A 19,667-nucleotide genomic window follows, 5' to 3' on the forward strand; every position below is an offset into this window, starting at 1 on the left:
GACCCCTGCTCGCACCCCCCTATCTCCGCCCCTGCCTCGGCGACGCCATCGTCGGCGCTGGCGACGGGGAGGAGAGGGAGATGGTCGTGGCGGCCCTGCGCAGGTACGCCGGCATGCGGCGGTGGAGGAGCGCGCAGGTGATCGTGGCGTCCTATGCGGTGGGGTTCGTGCAGGAGAGCGACCACGCCGTGGTGAGCTTTGTGCGGGACAAGCTGCTGTCCGGGGTGCTCGCCAAGACGCTGCTCATGATGCCGGACTGCGATTGCGGGAAGCTCTGAAGTGTATGTACTGCCGTTTTTCTGCAGGGTGGATCACCAATCACATAATTTCTGTCGCCCCGACTAAATCACGTAATCCAGCAGATCCCTACGTACACCCTGCATTTTGATTTTCGGATTGTTTTTTTTTCACCCCCAGAAAAAATGGCCGAATTTCGGTCAATTCAAAAATTGCGGCCAAATCTCAGACGAAATTGAAAAACAAAATTTGAATTTTGAATGAAATTTAACCAAAATCTGGCCGAAATTCGGCTGAAATTTGAGAGAAATTTTGCAATCAACGGAGGAAAAGTATAGCAGATCGAGCTCTAGGGATTAACAACTGAATCAGTCCAATAATAAACATTGAAGAAGCAAACGAAGAAGGAAGTGCCCTGATGCTACCTATGCATCAGTCCAACATATAAAAACAATCCTCACTGCCACAGACATCAAGTACCATGCCGTGGCATTGAAGAAGCAACGGAGAAGAAAATAGATGGTGATGGAGGAGGCACGAGGTGGCCCTGATGGAGGCTGCGCGTCGACGCACTCGGACGCAAGTGAGCGGGCGGGAGGTACCCGTCAACGAGGCGGCTTGATGCAGTGGCGAAGTGCGGATTCTTCACTGGAGGAGCTCCCGACGGGCGGGGGAAGGCAGCAGGCTGGCAGCGGCGCGGCGCGCACACGGAAAGACAGAGGAAACGAAAAGTTTAGGGTTCGGGCATTCAGTTTGATGGTGTTTTCTTAGCCGGACCATAGTGGAGGCCTTCTAGATGTTGGGCTGGGCCACAACTTTCAAAGCAGGCCGAAATTTTTTAAGCGAAAGGGACATATTCCGGGCCCAGGCGAGATGGCCGAAATTCGACTGAAATTGGTTTTCTTAAAAATATCCTCAAACTTAATTAATCAACTGAGAAGAGTTACATGTTTCAAAACAAAGGGCAACAGAGAAGAGGGCGGATCACCATACCAATTGAAATCTAATTGAGAATCATCAGAGCGCTACGCCAGTTGGTGAGCAACACAATTTGCCTCAAGAAAAAGAAACTGTTTTGATCATCATGGTCTTTGCACACGAGATGAAGAAGAAGTAGGAACCCAACCGTTTTAATCAGTGACTTTATTTCCCGACCATCAGATCAATATCCAACGGGCACAATCATGCCTTGTCTTGTTCATCTTCTTCCTCCGGCATGACGGTTCCTCCTCCTCCGGGGCCTACTCCACCCCATCCGCATGCCTCCACACCCCCTGGTGGCCAGCGGGTATTACCGCGCACCGCCTCGCCGCCCCAGCTTCCCCTCAGTCCCCAACCACTCCTACCGCCGTTGCTGGTCACTGCCATGGCCATCCCTCTAAGACGCGCACCAATGAACAACTCTGGCTATTCTCCTGCACTCCACACCCCTAAGATAGATAGCGAGGTTGATGCTTCCCGACGAACCTGCAACCCCATCCCTAAGATAGATAGTGGGGCTTCTTCTTCTCCGGCGAGGTCCGGCTATCCCAAAAAAGTGACTGACGCGACAAAGAATTTGAGGTACCTAAAAAATAGCAAAACCAATGTAAGGGCATCTCTACCAGATCCTTTATAAGTTATATTCGAGAGTCAACAATTTTGTTTACGGAACTCAGCATCATCTAGCAGATCACTTATAACTGAAGGAGTCTGATAACACGGAAGCCTCAGGACCTTGTTCTTGCTCTCCCGGAGAGGAAGAGAGCAAGGGCATGCGCCGCTAGCTGAAGAGATCCGCGATATCGAGGTCGGGTCTGGGCTAGCCCTGGAACATGTAACCTTGGACTCAGTCATGCATATAAGGCCAGTCAACAAAATAAACAACAAGTACTCTCGCGGCATGATGATACTCAGGTGTCTATCTCCTGCCGTGACCCAAAGTTTGAATTTTTCTTGGATAAGTTTGAGATTGTAGAAAGGCGGCCTTGATTTCTTCCTAAAAACTCTAGCATTTTTCTCGTTCCAAATGACCCAACTGACAAGCATAGTTAAGGAAGCCATGGCCTTCTGGTTCTCTGTGTTGGGCTTCGACATGTTTTTCCAAAAATGTTTGATGTTGCGCTTCGCTCATCATTGATGAATCTCCAGAGCCCCCAGGCCAAGCCACTCCTATACCAATATCCATATGCACAGTGTGGACCTGCACTGAAAGAAGTGGTGCGGGGATGTCATGTTTGTCCATCTGCAAAGGGTGCATAGGCTGCAATTTACCCAACCTCGCTTCTTCAATCTATCCGCTGTCCAAATTCTAAAACAAATATTGCATGAAGAAAGATCATTTACAATATAAGAGATTTCAGCCTTTCCAACTCTTACAAAAATGTTATGGCTGCTACAATTTTAATACATTTTTATCACGTTGTTCATAATTTCCTAATTAGCCTCTCATTAACTTCATACAAGATTATCCCACCCCCACTCGTTTTCCCCGCTACCGTAATCACTGGCTTCATGCGGTTTAGTGTCACGATGCATAGGGCATGCTCTCATGTCCCAGCTTCTCCCGCTCGAGCGCCGCCTTTCCACCACCCTCAAGCAAGTGCGGATAGACCTAAAGTCATGTGTCAGGGGTAGCACCACCCTAATGAGCTCATCCAAAGCTAGCAAGACGTGAACCACGGGTCCCTCTTAAAAGAGCAGGACCCCCTCTTTGACGATGAGTTCACCTTTTGCCACATCCTTCAACAGCCCTTCAACCATCGCTAGCCAGACTGGTGCTTTTTAGCGACAACATAGCAAGATCAAGTTCTGCCATCTCAGAGATGAAAATACCGCATACAAACATGTGCTTCTACCTACAGGCTTGAGAAGCAGTTCACGACTGTCGAGCTCCATGGCATGCATATCTACACCTGCGACACCAAACCATATATTCTAGATGCCTTACTTTGACCTACTGGGCTCAGCTCCCATGTCAACCTGATATGTCGACCTCCCACACCTCATGAATGGATCCTTTCTAGATACCACTTAGGTGACGTCCCTCATTGCCCCTTCTCTGGTGAGCATAGGAAGCATTTTATGCCATGCGTTCGAACTAGGTTTCTGGTCTCGGTGGCTTTGGCCTAACTTTCCTTAAGCACGCTTGTCCACTTTTCAGACTCATCATCATATGGCTCGCCGAGAGCTTTTTCTCCCACGAAGTGGATCTCTCGGTTGATAACTGGTCCATCATTACCCACATCTCCAAGGTCAATGACACCACCTAGCGAAAGAACTTCTGACCAATTTTCACTACATAACTGCATGACAAAGGCATCATCGTAGGCTAGAATCCATTTTTCAAAGTAATGAAAACCATTCTCTTAATGCAAAAGTGATACTTTGACATGCAGATGTATCCAGTGATCCCCTTCCTAGCCCACTCCATTCATACTACCTCCTTCAATTGGAGGTGCATACGAGAGAACTTTGACTTTGCAACCAAGCTCATGCAATATTGCCTCAAGCATTACGACTCCACATTCGTCCTCAAGCTTCACTGCCAGAAAACTTTTTCTTTTGACTATGCAAGTTAGACTGTGCTTAACCGCATCCTAGTATGTTGTGGCACTTTGATCCTCCACTGTCCTCACAGGTTCCTGCTAAGTTGGCGACGATGGGTTGATTTAATATCAGAGAAATGTGTGATAGCTCTCGGGTGCCCCTACACCCTCTAGGCACAGTAATTCAAAAAAAAAAGAAAAAAATCAACAAAAAAATTGAATCTTTGCAAAATCAAATATGGTCAAACTTTGTAGGTTCGTGCAAGGTTTCATAACAAAATATCTTGTAGAGCTCTTTGAATATCACGAGTTTCAGATTTCAGTGCTAAAAGTGCTCAAACCTTCAAGCATTGAAATTCTTTTCTTGTATAGAGCTCCTCGGAACTTGCAAGCACCTACAAAGTTTGGTCATAGTTGATATTGCAAAGTGCCAGATTTTTTTGAATTTGTTTTCTATTTTTCTTTAATTTACTGTTCACAAAGGGTGTAGGGGCATTCGGGAGCTGAAAAACCACTCTCTTAATATTATGAGCCTTTTCAATGGCGCCCTTATTGGTTGTTGATTCACATGCAAGCTTGGACTCCATCGAGATGAATCAAAGGTGATGACTGATCTATCGATGGGGGTCGTAGGTGTACCAGTCCACCGATCACAGCCGGAGAGACAAATCCAGCCCATCGCCCGTACGCGCGCCATCGTATTCCGGGAAGCTCCTGCCGCGCTCCAGCTGGATCTCCATCCTCGTCTTCTTAGCCGCAGGACCGGCCGCATGGTCCTCAGCGCTGAGCATCGCCGTCGCCGCGACGTGAGAAGAAGGCGCGGACGATGACAGCGACGCTGCATGCACGCGCCTGGCGGCGGCCATTTCCCCGCGGCGCCTGGCCAGGCGGCGCTCTTCCTTGTGCGCGTTCTGGTGGCCACCGAACGCCTGCGAGTTGTAGAAGCTGCGGCCGCAGTAGACGCAGAGGAACAAGCCGGGGGGCTCCCGCACCGACGACGGCGATGAGTGGAGGGTGAGCTCGCACTGATCCTCGTTCGCTTCCATTGCGCGTAGCACTGTTTATCGATCTAGGTGAGTATATATACCACGGTGAGCAACATCTAAATAAATATAGCTAGCTAGCACCTATAAAGACGAGTATGTGTATACGTGAGCCGCGTGCTCCATGATTGATCGGACTAGTGGATCTGGTGCACCCAAACATTACTTGGGTGTTAAGGTGTCTGGTGGAAAAAACCCCAAACAACCTTACTGCCGCCAGAACGAGCGGTCCACGCGCCGCTGTCGTCGCTTCCCTACCGAAATCATCTTGACCTTGTCGATGACAGTCGCGAAATCTTTGTGCATGTGCCCTTATTTTAAAATAGTTACAACCCTACTACCTACTATTTTTCATAGCACATGCAAATTCTTCACATCATGAAGCGCATACAAGACCTTACGCCATGGAGTATTTAGCAATCCCGTATGTGGGTGTACCTAGATCTCAATCGACTGAGACTTCTCACTCAAGTGACAGAAGATATAAGAAAACACACATAGATCTTCACGTAAAATCTCACGAGTATAGCAACAAATGAGACTTCGTTAAGTCTCAGCCAACTGAGATTTAGCAATCCCATATATTGAACACATGACTCCTAGCCCAATGCATGGCGTCTCTCAGACAAAACAAGTTTCAATCGCACGGACAGAAGTTATTTAGTAGATCAAATTTTATTTTCTCTAATCTAGCAATGCATGTGTTGTAATCTATAATTAAAAATCATCTATTTTGAGTCTTATTTCTCTTTTATCAAGTTTCTTTATCGAGCCATTTACATGTGTCTTCACATAAAATTCACGATCACGATATGTGGTCACGACCCCGGCAAGGTCTCTTACTCTTGCACAGCCCCGGCAAGTGCATCGGCTGCCAGTGACAGAGGCAGCGAACAACATGGCCCGGCTTCTCTGACCAAGGCAAGCCGCGGCAACCTCCTTCCCCGGCGAGGCCCTCCCATGACGTAGCTGGCAACAACGACGGTGGTGCATGGGTCATCACGGCCACTGGCGGTGGCTCCTAAACTCCGGCTGCTCCTTGCCCGGGCGCAAGCGGCGCGGCGGTGCTCTCCACTGCGGCCCCAGCCTGCGGCCAAGGCTGCAGCATGTGGCACTCCGAAGAAGAGCAGTGGCGGCGTCCCATGGCTACCCGCGGCCACGACTCCCAACTGCGTATCCTCCACGGCCGACGTGTGACGGAGATGGCCAAACAAGTCCTGCATTTGGTAACCGAGCACAAGCGAACCTTATAACATGCGTTTCTATGGGAGGAAATAAATACTGTAACTTTGTTACCTTCGTAACATGTGTTTGTATGAGAGGGAATGAATGCCATAAATTTGTTTCCTTTGTAACGTGGGGTGTTATTATTCATGCTAGAATTGTATTAACCGAAAACATAATACATGTGTGAATACATAGACAAACAGTATGTCACTAATATGCCTCTACTTGACTAGCTCGTTGAATCAAAGATGGTTAAGTTTCCTAGCATAGACATGAGTTGTCATTTGATTAACGGGATCACATCATTAGAGAATGATGTGATTGACTTGACCCATTCCATTAGCATAGCACTTGATCGTTTAGTTTGTTGCTATTGCTTTCTTCATGACTTATACATGTTTCTATGGCTATGAGATTATGCAACTCCCGTTTACCGAAGGAACACTTTGTGTGCTACCAAACGTCACAACGTAACTGAGTGATTATAAAGGTGCTCTACAGGTGTCTCCGAAGGTACTTGTTGGGTTGGCGTATTTCGAGATTATGATTTGTCACTCCGATTGTCGGAGAGGTATCTTTGGGCCCACTCGGTAATGCACATCAGTATAAGCCTTGCAAACATTGCAACTAATGAGTTAATTGCAGGATGATGTGTTACGGAACGAGTAAAGAGACTTGCTGCTAACGATATTGAACTAGGTATTGAGATACTGACGATCGAATCTCGGGCAAGTAACATACCAATGACAAAGGGAACAACGTATGTTGTTATGCGGTCTGACCGATAAAGATCTTCGTAGAATATGTGGGAGCCAATATGAGCATCCAGGTTCTGCTATTGGTTATTGACAGGAGACGTGTCTCGGTCATGTCTACATTGTTCTCGAACCCGTAGGGTCCGCACGCTTAAGGTTTCGATGACAGTTATATTATGAGTTTTTGAGTTTTGATGTACCAGAGTAGTTCGGAGTCCCGGATGAGATCGGGGACATGACGAGGAGTCTCGAAATGGTCGAGACATAAAGATCGATATATTGTACGACTATATTCGGACATCGGAAAGGTTCCGAGTGATTCGGGTATTTTTCGGAGTACCGGAGAGTTACGGGAATTCACCGGGGAGTATATGGGCCTTATTGGGCCATACGGGAATAGAGGAGAGAGGCCAAAATGAAGGAGGCGCGCCCCCCCTCTGGTCCGAATTGGACAAGGGGTGCAGCCTACTTTTCCTTGTTCCTCTCCCCCTCTTTCCTTCTCTCCTACTCCAACAAGGGAAGGAGGAGTACTACTCCCGGTGGGAGTAGGACTCCCCCCTTGGCGCGCCCTCCTCCTAGGCCGGCCACCTCTCCTCTTGCTCCTTTATATACAGGGGCAGGGGGCACCTCTAGATACACAAGTTGATCAGTTGATCTCTCCCAGCCGTGTGCGGTGCCCCCCTCCACCATCTTCCACCTCGGTCATATCGTAGCGGTGCTTAGGCGAAGCCCTGCGTCGGTAGCAACATCATCACCGTCACCACGCCGTCATGCTGAAGGAACTCTCCCGTGAAGCTCTGCTGGATCGGAGTTCACGGGACGTCATCGAGCTAAACGTGTGCTGAACTCGGAGGTGCCGTGCGTTCGGTACTTGGATCGGTCGAATCGTGAAGACGTACAACTACATCAACCGCGTTGTACTAACGCTTCCGCTTTCGGTCTATGAGGGTACATGGACAACACTCTCCCCTCTCACTGCTATGCATCACCATGATCTTGCGTGTGCGTAGGAATTTTTTTGAAATTACTACGTTCCCCAACAGTGGCACCCGAGCCAGGTTTTATGCGTTGATGTTATATGCACGAGTAGAACACAAGTGAGTTGTGGGCGATATAAGTCATACTGCTTACCACCATGTCATACTTTGGTTCGGCGGTATTGTTGGATGAAGCGGCCCGGACCGACATTACGCGTACGCTTACACGAGACTGGTTCTATCGACGTGCTTTGCACATAGGTGGCTGGCGGGTGTCAGTTTCTCCAATTTTAGTTGAACCGAGTGTGGCTACGCCCGGTCCATGCGAAGGTTAAAACAGCACCAACTTGACAAACTATCGTTGTGGTTTTGATGCGTAGGTAAGAACGGTTCTTGCTAAGCCCGTAGCAGTCACGTAAAACTTGCAACAACAAAGTAGAGGATGTCTAACTTGTTTTTGCAGGGCATGTTCTGATGTGATATGGTCAAGACATGATGCTAAATTTTATTGTATGAGATGATCATGTTTTGTAACCGAGTTATCGGCAACTAGCAGGAGCCATATGGTTGTCGCTTTATTGTATGCAATGCAATCGAAATGTAATGATTTACTTTATCACTAAGCGGTAGCGATAGTCGTGGAAGTATAAGATTGGCGAGACGACAACGATGCTACGATGGAGATCAAGGTGTCGCACCGGTGACGATGGTGATCATGAAGGTGCTTCGGAGATGGAGATCACAAGCATAAGATGATGATGGCCATATCATATCACTTATATTGATTGCATGTGATGTTTATCTTTTATGCATCTTATTTTGCTTTGATTGACGATAGCATTCTAAGATGATCTCTCACTAAATTTCAAGATAAAAGTGTTCTCCCTGAGTATGCACCGTTGCAAAAGTTTGTCGTGCCCAGACACCACGTGATGATCGGGTGTGATAAGCTCTACGTCCATCTACAACAGGTGCAAGCCAGTTTTTGCATACGCAGAATACTCAGGTTAAACTTGACGAGCCTAGCATATGCAGATATGGCCTCGGAACACTGAGACCGAAAGGTCGAGCATGAATCAAATAGTAGATATGATCAACATATTGATGTTCACCATTGAAAGCTACTCTATTTCACGTGATGATCGGTTATGGTTTAGTTGATTTGGATCACATGATCACTTAGAAGATTAGAGGGATGTCTTTCTAAGTGGGAGTTCTTAAGTAATATGATTAATTGAACTTTAATTTATCATGAACTTAGTCCTGATAGTATTAGCATATCTATGTTGTAGATCAATAGCTCACGTTTAGCTCCCCTATTTAATTTTTGATATGTTCCTAGAGAAAATTAAGTTGAAAGATGTTAGTATCAATGATGCGGATTGGATCCGTGATATGAGGATTATCATCATTGCTGCACAAAAGAATTACGTCCTTAATGCACCACTAAGTGACAGACCTATTGCAGGAGCAGATGCAGACGTTATGAACGTTTGGTAGCTCAATATGATGACTACTTGATAGTTTAGTGCACCATGCTTAAACGGCTTAGAATCGGGACTTCAAAGACGTTTTGAACGTCATGGATCATATGGATGTTCCAGGAGTTGAAGTTAATATTTCAAGCAAATACCCGAGTTGAGAGATATGAAGTCTCCAACAAGTTCTATAGCTAAAAGATGGAGGAGAATAGCTCAAGCAGTGAGCATGTGTTCAGATTGTCTGGGTACTACAATCGCTTGAATCAAGTGGGAGTTAATCTTCCAGATAAAATAGTGATTGACAGAATTCTCTAGTCACCATCACCAAGTTAGTAGAACTTCGTGATGAACTATAGTATGCAAGGGATGATGAAAACGATTCCCGAGCTTCTCATGATGATGAAATCGATGAAGGTAGAAATCAATAAAGAGCATCAAGTGTTGATGATTAACAAGACCACTAGTTTCAAGAAAAGGGCAAAGGGAAAGAAAGGGAACTTCAAGAAGAACGGCAAGCAAGTTGTTGCTCAAGTGAAGAAGCCCAAGTCTGGTCCTAAGCCTGAGACTAAGTGCTTCTACTGCAAAGGGACTAGTCACTGGAAGCGGAACTGCCCCAAGTATTTGGCGGATAAGAAGGATGGCAAAGTGAACAAAGGTATATTTGATATACAGATTATTGATGTGTATTTGACTAGTATTCGTAGCAACCCCTCGGTATTTGATACTGGTTCAGTTGCTAAGAGTAGTAACTCGAAACGGGAGTTGCAGAATGAATAGAGACTAGTTAAGGGTGAAGTGACGATATGTGTTGGAAGTGGTTCCAAGATTGATATGATCATCATCGCACACTCCCTATACTTTCGGGATTAGTGTTGAACCTAAATAAGTGTTATTTGGTGTTGTGTTGAGCATGAATATGATTTGATCATGTTTATTGCAATACGGTTATTCATTTAAGTAAGAGAATAAATTGTTGTTCTATTTACATGAATAAAACCTTATATGGTTACACACCCAATGAAAATGGTTCGCTGGATCTCGATCGTAGTGATACACATATTCATAATATTGAAACCAAAAGATGCAAAGTTAATAATGATAGTGCAACTTATTTGTGGCACTGCCGTTTAGGTCATATTGGTGTAAAGCGCATGAAGAAACTCCAAGCTGATGGACTTTTGGAATCACTTGATGCTTGTGAACCATGCCTCATGGGCAAGATGACTAAGACTCCATTCTCCGGAACAACGGAGCGAGAAACTGACTTATTGGAAATAATACATACTGATGTATGCGGTCCGATGAGTGTTAAGGCTCACAGCAAGTATCGTTATATTCTGACCTTCACAGATGATTTGAGTAGATATGGGTATATCTACTTAATGAAACACAAGTCTGAAACATTTGAAAAGTTCAAAGAATTTGAGAGTGAAGTGGAGAATCATCATAACAAGAAAATAGAAGTTTCTACGATATGATCGCAGAGGTAAAATATTTGAGTTAAGAGTTTGGCCTTTAGTTAAAACAATGTGAAATAGTTTCACTACTCACTCCACCTGGAACACCACAGTGTAATGGTGTGTCCGACCATCATAACCGTACTTTATTAGATATGGTGCGATCTATGATGTCTCTTACCGATCTACCACTATTGTTTTGGGGTTATGCATTAGAGACAACTGCGTTCACGTTAAATAGGGTACCATCTAAATCCGTTGGGACGACACCGTATGAACTATGGTTTGGCAAGAAACCTAAGCTGTCGTTTCTTAAAGTTTGAGGTTGCAATGCTTATGTGAAAAAGTTTCAACCTGATAAGCTCAAACCCAAATCGGAGAAGTGCGTATTCATAGGATACCCAAAAGAAAATGTTGGGTACACCTTCTATCACAGATCTGAAGGCAAGATATTCGTTGCTGAGAATGGATCCTTTCTAGAGAAGGAGTTTCTCTCGAAAGAAGTGAGTGGGAGGAAAGTAGAACCTGATGAGGTAACTGTACCTGCTCCCTTATTGGAAAGTAGTTCATCATAGAAATATGTTCCTGTGACTACTACACCAATTAGTGAGGAAGCTAATGATGATGATCATGTAACTTCAGATCAAGTTGCTACCGAACCTCGTAGGTAAACCAGAGTGAGATCCGCACCATAGTGGTACGGTAATCCTGTTCTGGAGGTCATGTTACTTGACCATGACGAGCCTACGAACTATGAGGAAGCGATGATGAGCCCAGATTCCGCGAAATGGCTTGAGGCCATGAAATGTGAGATGAGATCCATGTATGAGAACAAAGTATGGACTTTGATTGACTTGCCCATTGATCGGCGAGCCATTGAGATTAAATGGATCTTCAAGAGGAAGATGGACGCTGATAGTAGTGTTACTATCTACAAAGCTAGAATTGTCACAAAAAGGTTTTCGACAAGTTCAAGGTGTTGACTACGATGAGAGTTTCTCACTCGTATCTATGCTTAAGTCTGTCCGAATCATGTTAGCAATTGCCGCATTTTATGAAATCTGGCAAATGGATAAACAAAACTACATTCCTTAATGGATTTATTAAAGAAGAGTTGTATATGATGCAACCAGAAGGTTTTGTCAATCCTAAAGGTACTAACAAAATATGCAAGCTCCAGCGATCCATCTATGGACTGGTGCAAGCATCTCGGAGTTGGAATATATGCTTTGATAAGTTGACCAAAGCATATAGTTTTATACAGACTTGTGGTGAAGCCTGTATTTACAAGAAAGTGAGTGGGAGCACTACAACATTTCTGATAAGTATATGTGAATGACATATTGTTGATCGAAGATAATGTAGAATTATTCTGCAAAGCATAAAGGAATGTTTGAAAGGGTTTTTCAAAGAAAGACCTCGGTGAAGCTGCTTACATATTGAACATCAAGATCTATAGAGATAGATCAAGATGCTTGATAAGTTTTTTCAATGAGTACATACCTTGACAAGATTTTGAAGTAGTTCAAAATGGAACAGTCAAAGAAGGAGTTCTTGCCTGTGTTACAAGGTGTGAGGTTGAGTAAGACTCAAAACCCGACCACGGCAGAAGATAGAGAGAGAGAGAATGAAAGTCATTCCCTATGTCTTAGTCATGGGTTCTATAAAGTATGCCATGCTGTGTACCAGACCTATCGTATACCCTGCCCTGAGTTTGGGAAGGGAGTACAATAGTGATCTAGGAGTAGATCACTGGACATTGGTCAGAATTATCCTTAGTGGAATGAGGATATGTTTCTCGATTATGGAGGTGACAAAAGGTTCGTCGTAAAGGGTTACGTCGATGCAAGTTTTGACACTGATCCAGATGACTCAAAGTCTCAATCTGGATACATATTTAAAGTGGGAGCAATTAGCTAGAGTAGCTCCGTGCAGAGCATTGTTGACATAGAAATTTGCAAAATACATACGGATCTGAATGTAGCAGACCCGTTGACTAAACTTCCCTCACAAGCAAAACATGATCACACCTTAGTACTCTTTGGGTATTAATCACATAGCGATGTGAACTAGATTATTGACTCTAGTAAACCCTTTGGGTGTTGGTCACATGACGATGTGAACTATGGGTGTTAATCACATGGTGATGTGAACTATTGATGTTAAATCACATGGCGATGTGAACTAGATTATTGACTCTAGTGCAAGTGGGAGACTGAAGGAAATATGCCCTAGAGGCAATAATAAAGTTATTATTTATTTCCTTATATCATGATAAATGTTTATTATTCATGCTAGAATTGTATTAACCTGAAACATAATACATGTGTGAATACATAGACAAACAGTATGTCACTAGTATGCCTCTACTTGACTAGCTCGTTGAGTCAAAGATGGTTAAGTTTCCTAGCCATAGACATGAGTTGTCATTTGATTAACGGGATCACATCATTAGAGAATAATGTGATTGACTTGACCCATTCCATTAGCATAGCACTTGATCGTTTAGTTTGTCGCTATTTGCTTTCTTCATGACTTATACATGTTCCTATGACTATGAGATTATGCAACTCCCGTTTACCGGAGGAACACTTTGTGTGCTACGAAACGTCACAACGTAACTGGGTGATTATAGAGGTGCTCTACAGGTGTCTCCGAAGGTAATTGTTGGGTTGGCGTATTTCGAGATTAGGATTTGTCACTCCGATTGTCGGAGAGGTATCTCTGGGCCCACTCGGTAATGCACATCACTATAAGCCTTGCAAACATTGCAACTAATGAGTTAGTTGCGGGATGATGTATTACGAAACGAGTAAAGAGACTTGCTGGTAACGAGATTGAACTAGGTATTGAGATACCGACGATCGAATCTCGGGCAAGTAACATACCGATGACAAAGGGAACAACGTATGTTGTTATGCGGTCTGACTGATAAAGATCTTCGTAGAATATGTGGGAGCCAATATGAGCATCCAGGTTCTGCTATTGGTTATTGACCGAAGACGTGTCTCGGTCATGTCTACATTGTTCTCGAACCCGTAGGGTCCGCACGCTTAAGGTTTCGATGACAGTTATATTATGAGTTTATGAGTTTTGATGTACCAAAGGAGTTCGGGGTCCAGGATGAGATCGTGGACATGACGAGGAGTCTCGAAATGGTCAAGACATAAAGATCGATATATTGGACGACTATATTCGGACATCGGAAAGGTTCCGAGTGATTCGGGTATTTTTCGGAGTACCGGAGAGTTACGGGAATTCGCCGGGGAGTATATGGGCCTTATTGGGCCATACGGGAATAGAGGAGAGAGGCCAAAAGTGAAGGAAATATGCCCTGGAGGCAATAATAAAGTTATTATTTATTTCCTTATAGCATGATAAATATTTATTATTAATGCTAGAATTGTATTAACCGGAAACATAATACATGTGTGAATACATAGACAAACATAGTGTCACTAGTATGCCTCTACTTGACTAGCTCATTGATCGAAGATGGTTAAGTTTCCTAACCATAGACATTAGTTGTCATTTGATTAACGGGATCACATCATTATGAGAATGAATGATGTGATTGATTTGACCCATTTCGTTAGCTTAGCACTTGATCGTTTAGTTTGTTGCTATTGCTTTCTTCATGACTTATACATGTTCCTATGACTATGAGATTATGCAACTCCCGTTTACCGGAGGAACACTTTGTGTGCTACCAAACGTCACAACGTAACTGGGTGATTATAAAGGTGCTCTACAGGTGTCTCCGAAGGTACTTGTTGGGTTGGCGTATTTCGAGATTAGGATTTGTCACTCCGATTGTCGGAGAGGTATCTCTGGGCCCTCTCGGTAATACACATCACATAAGCCTTGCAAGCATTGCAGCTAATAAGTTAGCTGCGGGATGATGTGTTACGGAACGAGTAAAGAGACTTGCCGGTAACGAGATTGAACTAGGTATTGAGATACCGACGATCAAATCTCGGGAAAGTAACATACCGATGACAAAGGGAACAACGTATGTTGTTATGCGGTCTGACCGATAAAAGATCTTCGTAGAATATGTGGGAGCCAATATGAGCATCTAGGTTCCGCTATTGGTTATTGACCGGAGACGTGTCTCGGTCATGTCTACATTGTTCTCCAACCCGTAGGGTCCGCACCCTTAACGTTACGATGATAGTTTCATTATGAGTTTATATATTTTGATGTACCGAAGGTTGTTCGGAGTCCCAGATATGATCACGGACATGACGAGGAGTCTCGAAATGGTCGAGACATGAAAATTGATATATTGGACGGCTATATTCGGACATCGGAAGTGTTTCGGGTGATTTCGGAGAAAACCAGAGTGCCGGAAGGGTTACCGGAACCCCCCGGGGAAGTATTGGGCCTTAGTGGGCCTGAGGGGAGAGAGAGGGCAGCAGCCCAGGAGGTGGTGCGCCCCCTCCCATGGGGAGTCCGAATTGGACTAGGGGAGGGGGGCGCGGCCCCTCTTTCCCTCTCCCTCTCCCTCTCTTTCCTTCCCCCTTCCCTCTTCTTAGTTGGACTAGGAAAGGGGAGTCCTACTCCTACTAGGAGGAGGACTCCCCCCTCCTTGGCGCGCCTCAAGGGCCGGCCGGCCTCCCCTTGCTCCTTTATATACAGGGGCAGGGGGCACCTCTAGACACACAAGTTGATCTTCGTGATCGTTCTCTTAGCCGTGTGCGGTGCCCCCGTCCACCATAATCCTCGATAATATTGTAGTGGTGCTTAGGCGAAGCCCTGCGACGGTAGAACATCAAGATCGTCACCATGCCGTCGTGCTGACGGAACTCTTCCCCGACACTTTGCTGGATCGGAGTCCGGGGATCGTCATCGAGCTGAACGTGTGCTAGAACTCGGAGGTGTCGTAGTTTCGGTGCTTGATCGGTCGGGCCATGAAGACGTACGACTACATCAACCACGTTGTGCTAACGCTTCCGCTTCCGGTCTACGAGGGTATGTAGACAACACTCTCCCCTCTCGTTGCTATGCATCACCATGATCTTGCGTGTGCGTAGGAATTTTTTTGAAATTACTACGTTCCCTAACAGTGGCATCCGAGCCTAGGTTTTATGCGTTGATGTTGCGCACGAGTAGAACACAAGTGAGTTGTGGGCGATATAAGTCATACTGCTTACCAGCATGTCATACTTTGGTTCGGCGGTATTGTTGGATGAAGCGGCCCGGACCGACATTACGTGTACGCTTACGCGAGACTGGTTCTACCGACGTGCTTTGCACACAGGTGGCTGGCGGGTGTCAGTTTCTCCAACTTTAGTTGAACCAAGTGTGGCTACGCCCGGTCCTTGCGAAGGTTAAAACATCACGAACTTGAAACTATCATTGTGGTTTTGATGCGTAGTTAAGAACGGTTCTTGCTAAGCCCGTAGCAGCCACGTAAAACTTGCAACAACAAAGTAGAGAACGTCTAACTTGTTTTTGCAGGGCATGTTGTGATGTGATATGGTCAAGACATGATGCTAAATTTTATTGTATGATATGATCGTGTTTTGTAACCGAGTTATCGGCAACTAGCAGGAGCCATATGGTTGTCGCTTTATTGTATGCAATGCAATTGCGCTGTAATGCTTTACTTTATCACTAAGCGGTAGCGATAGTCGTGGAAGCATAAGATTGGTGAGACGACAACAATGCTACGATGGTGATCAAGATGTCGCGCCGGTGACGATGGTGATCATGACGGTGTCTCGGAGATGGAGATCACAAGCACAAGATGATGATGGCCATATCATATCACTTATATTGATTGCATGTGATGTTTATCTTTTATGCATCTTATCTTGCTTTGATTAACGGTAGCATTATAAGATGACCCCTCACTAAATTATCAAAGTAGAAGTGTTGTCCCTGAGTATGCACCGTTGCGAAAGTTCTTCGTGCTGAGACACCACGTGATGATTGGGTGTGATAGGCTCTACGTTCAAATACAATGGGTGCAAAACAGTTGCACACGCGGAATACTCAGGTTTAACTTGACGAGCCTAGCATATAACAGATATGGCCTGGAACACGGAGACCGAAAGGTCGAGCGTGAATCATATAGTAGATATGATCAACATATTGATGTTCACCATTGATACTACTCCATCTCACGTGATGATCGGACATGGTTTAGTTGATTTGGATCACGTGATCACTTAGAGGATTAGAGGGATATCTTTCTAAGTGGGAGTTCTTAAGTAATATGATTAATTGAACTTAAATTTATCATGAACTTAGTACCTGATAGTATCTTGCTTGTCTATGTTTGATTGTAGATAGATGTCTCGTGCTATTGTTCCGTTGAATTTTAATGCGTTCCTTGAGAAAGCAAAGTTGAAAGATGATGGTAGTAATTACACGGATTGGGTCCGTAACTTGAGGATTATCCTCATTGCTGCACAGAAGAATTACATCTTGGAAGCACCGCTAAGTGCCAAGCCTGCTGCAGGAGCAACACCAGATGTTATGAACGTCTGGCAGAGCAAAGCTGATGACTAGTCGATAGTTCAGTGTGCCATGCTTTCCGGCTTAGAACCGGGTCTTCAACGATGTTTTGAACGTCATGGAGCATATGAGATGTTCCAGGAGTTGAAGTTAATATTTCAAACAAATGCCCGGATTGAGAGATATGAAGTCTCCAATAAGTTCTATAGCTGCAAGATGGAGGAGAATAGTTCTGTCAGTGAACATATACTCAAAATGTCTGGGTATCATAATCACTTGACTCAACTGGGGGTTAATCTTCCTGTTGATAGTGTCATTGACAGAGTTCTTCAATCACTGCCACCAAGCTACAAAAGCTTCGTGATGAACTATAATATGCAAGGGATGAATAAGACTATTCCTGAGCTCTTCCAATGCTAAAAGCCGTGGAGGTAGAAATCAAGAAGGAGCATCAAGTGTTGATGGTCAATAAGACCACCAGTTTCAAGAAAAAGGGCAAAGGGAAGAAGAAAAGGAACTTCAAGAAGAACAGCAAACAAGTTGCTTCTCAGGAGAAGAAACCCAAGTCTGGACCTAAGCCTGAAACTGAGTGCTTCTACTGCAAGCAAACTGGTCACTGGAAGCGGAACTGCCCCAAGTATTTGGCGGATAAGAAGGATGGCAAAGTGAACAAAGGTATATGTGATATACATGTTATTGATGTGTACCTTACTAATGCTCGCAATAGCACCTGGGTATTTGATACTGGTTCTGTTGCTAACATTTGCAACTCGAAACATGGGCTACGGATCAAGCGAAGATTGGCTAAGGACGAGGTGACGATGCGCGTGGGAAATGGTTCCAAAATTGATGTGATCACGGTCGGCACGCTGCCTCTACATCTATCTTCGGGATTAGTATTAGACCTAAATAATTGTTATTTGGTGCCAGTGTTGAGCATGAACATTATATCTGGATCTTGTTTGATGTGAGACGGTTATTCATTTAAATCAAAGAATAATGGTTGTTCTATTTATATGAGTAATATCTTTTATGGTCATGCACCCTTGAAGAGTGGTCTATTTTTGATGAATCTCGATAGTAGTGATACACATATTCATAATGTTGAAATCAAAAGATGCAGAGTCGATAATGATAGTGCAACTTATTTGTGGCACTGCCGTTTAGGTCATATCGGTATAAAGCGCATGAAGAAACTCCATACTGATGGACTTTTGGAACCACTTGATTATGAATCACTTAGTACTTGCGAACCATGCCTCATGGGTAAGATGACTAAAACGCCGTTCTCCGGTACTATGGAGAGAGCAACGGATTTGTTGGAAATCATACATACAGATGTATGTGGTCCAATGAATGTTGAGGCTCGTGGCGGATATCGTTATTTTCTCACCTTCACAGATGATTTAAGCAGATATGGGAATATCTACTTAATGAAACATAAGTCTGAAACATTTGAAAAGTTCAAAGAATTTCAGAGTGAAGTTGAAAATCATCGTAACCAGAAAATAAAGTTTCTACGATCTGATCGTGGAGGAGAATATTTGAGTTACGAGTTTGGTCTACATTTGAAACAATGTGGAATAGTTTCGCAACTCACGCCACCCGAAACAGCACAGCGTAATGGTGTGTCCGAACGTCATAATCGTACTTTATTAGATATGGTGCGATCTATGATGTCTCTTACTGATTTACCGTTATAATTTTGGGGTTATGCTTTAGAGATGGCTGCATTCACGTTAAATAGGACACCATCGAAATCTGTTGAGACGACGCCTCATGAACTGTGGTTTGGCAAGAAACCAAAGTTGTCGTTTCTGAAAGTTTGGGGTTGCGATGCTTATGTGAAAAAGCTTCAACCTGATAAGCTCGAACCCAAATCGGAGAAATGTGTCTTCATAGGATACCCAAAGGAGACTGTTGGGTACACCTTCTATCACAGATCCGAAGACAAGACTTTTGTTACTAAATTCGGAGTTTTTCTAGAGAAGGAGTTTCTCTCGAAAGAAGTGAGTGGGAGAAAAGTAGAACTTGATGAGGTAACTATACCTGCTCCCTTCTTGCAAAGTAGTCCATCACAGAAACCGGTTTCTGTGACACCTACACCAATTAGTGAGGAAGCTAATGATAATGATCATGAAACTTCAGATCAAGTTACTACCGAACCTCATAGATCAACCAGAGTAAGATCCGCACAAGAGTGGTACGGTAATCCTATTCTGGAAGTCATGCTAGTAGATCATGATGAACCTACAAACTATGAAGAAGCGATGGTGAGCCCAGATTCCGCAAAATGGCTAGAAGCCATGAAATCTGAGATGGGATCCATGTATGAGAACAAAGTGTGGACTTTGGTTGACTTGCCCATTGATCGGCAAGCAATTGAGAATAAATGGATCTTCAAGAAGAAGACTGACGCTGACGGTAAGGTTACTGTCTATAAAGCTCGACTTGTTGCAAAAGGTTTTCGACAAGTTCAAGGGATTGACTACGATGAG

The 19,667-nt window shown here is 44.4% G+C and overlaps 1 pseudogene; it reads left to right on the forward strand.

Annotated features, from left to right (window-relative positions):
- LOC123083711 (monooxygenase 2-like) overlaps positions 1-278 on the forward strand; it is a 1,997-nt pseudogene extending 1,719 nt beyond the window's left edge.
- The last annotated feature ends 19,389 nt before the right edge of the window (positions 279-19,667 follow it).

The sequence above is a fragment of the Triticum aestivum genome, chromosome 4A, assembly GCF_018294505.1.
Source record: "Triticum aestivum cultivar Chinese Spring chromosome 4A, IWGSC CS RefSeq v2.1, whole genome shotgun sequence".
NCBI lineage: Eukaryota > Viridiplantae > Streptophyta > Magnoliopsida > Poales > Poaceae > Triticum > Triticum aestivum.